The sequence below is a fragment of the Phyllobates terribilis genome, unplaced genomic scaffold (assembly GCF_046119375.1).
Source record: "Phyllobates terribilis strain yellow unplaced genomic scaffold, ASM4611937v1 Scaffold_13__5_contigs__length_258822181, whole genome shotgun sequence".
NCBI lineage: Eukaryota > Metazoa > Chordata > Amphibia > Anura > Dendrobatidae > Phyllobates > Phyllobates terribilis.
The window spans coordinates 213,884,004-213,889,299 of NW_027362773.1; the positions used below are offsets into that span (position 1 = coordinate 213,884,004).

At 42.7% G+C, this 5,296-nt stretch overlaps 1 long non-coding RNA gene across 1 annotated transcript; it reads left to right on the forward strand.

Annotated features, from left to right (window-relative positions):
- The first annotated feature begins 2,767 nt into the window (after window positions 1–2,767).
- On the forward strand, window positions 2,768–4,349 carry LOC141174382 (uncharacterized). Its single transcript, XR_012252868.1, has 3 exons — window positions 2,768–2,914; window positions 3,006–3,147; window positions 4,167–4,349. It is a non-coding gene; the product is annotated as an uncharacterized lncRNA (long non-coding RNA).
- Window positions 4,350–5,296: the final 947 nt, after the last annotated feature.

Genomic DNA, 5,296 nt, shown 5'->3' on the forward strand with positions numbered 1-5,296 from the left:
GTCTTGCAGTAATATCCCCAAGCTTGTAATAATGTCCCCTGTCCTGTAATAATGGTCCCTCGTCCTGTAATAATGGTCCCCTATCCTGTAATAATGTCCCCAATCCTCTAATAATGTCCTCAATCCTGTAATTGGGGACATTATCCTGTCTTGTAGTAATATGCCAAAGCTTGTAATAATGTCCCCTGTCCTGTAATAAAGGTCCCTCGTTCTGTAATAATGGTCCCCTGTCCTGTAATAAAGGTCCCTCGTTCTGTAATAATGGTCCCCGTCCTGTAATAATGTCCCTTAGCCTGTAATAATGTTCCCAGTCCTGTAATCCCCCATTCTGCTGCTCTTTACATACACATAAAAAATAATTCTTCTCACCTGACTTTGCTGCCTTGGCGAGGACGCACATTTAGCTGAATGAAGTGCTGAAGTCAGCAGTCCCTGGCTTACTGAATGCGATTGTCTCAGGGGCCTAAGGGCCACGCAACGGAGCCTCAGGGGCCGCATGTGGCCCTTGGGACGCGTTTTTGAGACCCTTTTCTAGACTGAATTACAAGCAGTTTTTATGTTTTAGGTCGGATTTCATCTCCGCATCTCTTCTGTGCAGGTTGGACCTCAGACGACCGTCACGAAGGTGCAGTGCCTGTGTAATCACCTGTCAGTGTTTGGTTCGTCATTCTTGGTTCTACCTGTTCAGATCGACGTCACCCGTACGGCCGAGTATTTCTCTAGGATCTCGGAGAATCCAGTCATTGTTGTCTTAGTGGCATGCTTTTACTTCTGCTACATCCTGATCGTCTTTTGGGCAAGACGCATGGACCTAAGGGACCAAATGCAGGTAGTCAATTGTTAGCACTGGTATAGCAGTCCCCTGCAATTTTTGCAAAAGCATGGCGAAACGCTGCAGATTTCTCACTGTTTGACCGGCTAAGTTCACATGGAGCTTATTTAGTGCAGGTTTTCATGGCAGAGTTTAACAAATTTTATCTATATATTGTGGATATTTTCTGAGCAAAAATTCTCCTGCTGTGCAGATTTTTTTGTCCACCAGATGTCAATTCTTTGTGCAGATTAGTGCAATGGAAAGGGTGAAATTGGCACCAAATCCACAGCAAAATCCTCATGTAATATTGATGGATAAGCCATATTCATTTGGGCTCATTTGACTCATCACGCTTCTCCTATCAAACAATCTGTAATAAAAGGACTCTGATTTTTTTACGGACACATAGACTTGCATTGGCGACTTTCCTCCGACACATATCGGACAAGTCTCATCAATTTTGTGTGGACAAAGCGGTCCGATGAAAAAAAATCAGAGAAGTGAACTGCTCCATAGACTATTACTAGTTTAGTGTGTATTGTGTTAGATCCAAAATGTTTCTGTTTTTTTATAACCCCAGAATCGACTGATTATTCCTCGTGATAGTGACCCGTGTGCATTATACCGATATCTCATTACTGTGTGCACCGGACACCGGAGGGGGGCAGGGACCAGCGCCAAGGTAAGAGAACTTTATTTTCTCATTATTAACACTTTATATAACATATAAATTTTATTGTGACCCATTCTTTATGCCGACAGGTGTGTCTGTCTCTTTGTGGCGCAGAAAGCCAGTTTGGCCCCATCTTGCTCTCAGATACCAGACATCAGGTGTTTCGAAGCGGCAATGTAGATGTCTTCATTCTCTTTGTGCCATTTCCTTTGGGTGAATTGAAAAGCATCACACTCAATCATGATGGCAGCGGTGCCCACAAAAGTTGGTAAGATGACAATTTAATGTTCATCTAGTGTGTCTTACTTCCACTTTTGGGGATCAGAGGCGCTACTGACGTGGTGCCCGCCAGATGGGTCCTGTCCTACTTAATAGGTGCAGTAAACTTTGCATGCTGCCGATGGGCATCACGTCAATGGCACCTCTCGTCTCCCAATGTGGATATGAAAGTCCCTCGGTAATCCTGAATAATGACTTTATTCTTCATCTCATAGGTATGTGACTCAGGTTACTGTTCAAGATGTGCAGCTCAAGATGTCTTGGCATTTTCTATGTAACACATGGCTGTCCGCGCCACCAAGAGGAGACTCTCTGAGCAAGACCTTCAAAGCTGCCAATGACCAAGAGCTACGGAGTTTTAGGTAACCAGCACCGACACCTTAAACCACACAAATACAACTATTAAAATGGAATTTTGCTTTGCTCTTCCCTAGATATTTTACTAGGGGATGAGGGGGAATGGGGTTTACAGTTAATTTCCTTTTATATTTCTCAGCATATGTTGCTCATCTTGTCCCTTTTTCTGCCACTACATCTTCCACCTCCATGATGATTTTTGTTAGCCAAATCTAAGTATATAATCCACCGCAAGTTTCAGAATATTCTATAGATTTATTGGACCACCCAATCACCAGTTATCCTTCTGTATTGTTTTGCAAGGAATATATTTTTGCAGAAGACCCTTAGGGGCCTTCGTGATGAACACATCTGGATTTCCATCCTCAATCACCCAGCCCGTAGTGTCTTTACACGTGTCCAGCGAGTGTCCTGCTGTATGTGTCTTCTCCTCTGTACCATTGTCATCAACCTCATGTTCTGGGAGCTCCCTCAAACCGCTTATCCGGTGCTCATTAGTGTTGGTGAGTAGTTTCTCTTGATCGTCCACTGTGTTCTTGTAATACTTCTTTTCCATCACGCTCCTGATTATTTATTTCGCAGGCAACTTCATTCTGACATGGAAGGACATCATGATAGCTTTTGAAAGTGCAATTCTCATGTTTCCTGTCAATTTACTCATTATCTATATTTTCCGAAACACTCGACCCAAAGAAACTAAAGGCTCAAAGGGCAAAATTAAGAAGGGAAAACAAGTTCCCGATGCGAAAAAGAGTTCACCCGTCCAGCTAAGTTTCAACACGGTTCTGAAGGTGAGAACAAAGCTGTGAGTGGACTTTTTGGTGGCGGGAAGTTATTGCAGTGCTTTTTACACTTTCATAAAAACTTTTTCTATTTCATTAGGACCTGTCAGAAACAGTTCGGACTCTGAGCCAAACTTCTCGGAATACATTAGAAGTGGATCTGGATCAAGAATCGAATGAAAACTTTACAGTCCTCCTGCAGATCATCTCACACCTTTTGCAAAAGCAGCTAACACCTGGACGTGAGTACAAAATTTCTCTTTACAACCTCTTTAGAAATGTATACCTGCTAAGAAAGTGGCAGAAAAAGAGGCACAATGTGTACAGATATGACTGTAAGTTTCACCACCTATCGATAGCAGAACAGGACATGTTGCAAAAATTTCAATCCGCTAAAAGTCCCTATATCTGTGCAATGTTTTGCCATCTGGCCACCATCACAGTTCCTACAAGGAATGATACTTAACATTCTTAAGGCCCCCTACACATTAGAGAAAAGTCATACAAACCTACGGGACCTGGTAACCATCTATGGTGTATAAATTCTTCCCAAATCTCCTCCGGCTGATCATGATGGAGGATAGAAGCATCAGTGCAAGTCTAGTTTCAACTACCACTCCTATAGAGGCCCCCTGATTCCCATCCGACAGATGATGTTGGAGAAGAGAAGGATCAGGGAAGTGGAGATGTAACACCAGATTTTTTTGCTCTCCTGGGAGGTGTCTGTCAGTGGCTTTTTTCCCGCCTCCCCATTGAGAATATATTCACTGACCAATCCCAGCCTGTAGGTAATTTTGCAATACCCTGCACTGTTAAAGTATTGCAGTGTATTGTAAAAAAAAAGTATATGTGTATATCACCCCCTTTTAATTAATAAAATAAAAAAATTAACACATTTGGCGTCGCTATGTGTGTAAATGCCTGAAGTCATAAAATAGTTTTAATATTTATCCAATATGGTGAATACCGAAATAGAGAAAAAGTCGAAATGGCAGAATTAGTGTATTTTGGGTCACTTCACCTAAAAAAGAAAATGGAACAAAAAGATATCAGACAGTCGCATGGACCTCAAAATGGTATTAATAAAATTGCAGCTCGTACCACAAAAAAAAGCCCTAGTAAAACTTTATAAGTTATAGCTCTTAGAATGCGAGGAGGAAAATTCTGCAACTAATCTGCCTCGTGGAAAGTTGCCCTAAAGGTTCATTGTGCGTTTTTCCACTATTTGCCCATTTTAATTATCTCTATGATTGCTTTCTAGCGTTGTCCTCTTCGGCACCTCTGGCACAGCTTTCCATCGTTGAGTTACATGCCTTGTTCTGTGCACATTACGTGTTCCGAAAACTTAAGAAAGTGTCCCAAGATCTTCAGCAGCTGGGAAGCCAGCAGGTACCAGACAAGCAACAGCATGAAGAGTTCCTCACACAGTTACAAGCTCTCCTGCATGTATTAGACAAATCTGTCCCACCTTTACCCTCACAGAGGTAAGACACAAGGCCACTAAGAGACAATTTAAGGGCCATGGTCCTAACACTACATACTACACTAACATACTATTATCATACCCATGCAGGCCCCAACAAAAGCAGCAAGTTAAAAAGAAGCGACTGCCTTGGTGGTTCTTGTTCATTGGGTGGTCCATACTGATCTCCATCAGTGTGGTTTCCACCTACTTCACCATGATGTATGGGTTCCTGTACGGAAAGGATAGTTCTATCCGATGGATTGTTTCAATGACTTTATCTCTTTTCCAAAGCATCTTTATCCTGCAGCCTCTTAAGGTCAGTAAATAACAAAATGTATGCCTCAAGAAGAAAACCCCGGTCTATCCATGTAGGTCTCCTTCTTGCTGTCCCATATTAGCCAGAGAGAAGAGTTGTAGTGTTGAGCAAGCACTAAAATGCTCGGGTGCTTGAAGCTCGGGCCAAGCTCACCGTGATACTCGGGTGCTCGACCCGAGCAACGAGCCCAATGTTAGTCTATGGGAGACCCGAGCATTTTTGCGGCGGCACCCCCGGCAGTCTGTAGAAAGCCTAAAAAGTGCCCAAAACGATAGTGACAGTGCTCAAATGACATGGGGACAACATGGGCATCGCCCCAGGAAGCATTTCTGACCCCCAGGTCACTGCTGTCAACAACGTGGTCAGAGGTATTAAGCCACTTTTACGGGCTCACAATAAAACGTTCAAAAACGAAACTGAAACGGTTTTCCTGTGAAATATGTTAAGGAACTTCCTTTCCAGGGTAAAGACTTGTGTATAAGGTAAAATAAATAACCAAAAACAAAAATACTCCTCCACACCTTGGGCCATGTTCACAAGTAGTATTTTTTATGCGTTTTTGCACTTTTGTATTGCTTTCAACCGTGACAAATGCATTCACCGGGAAATG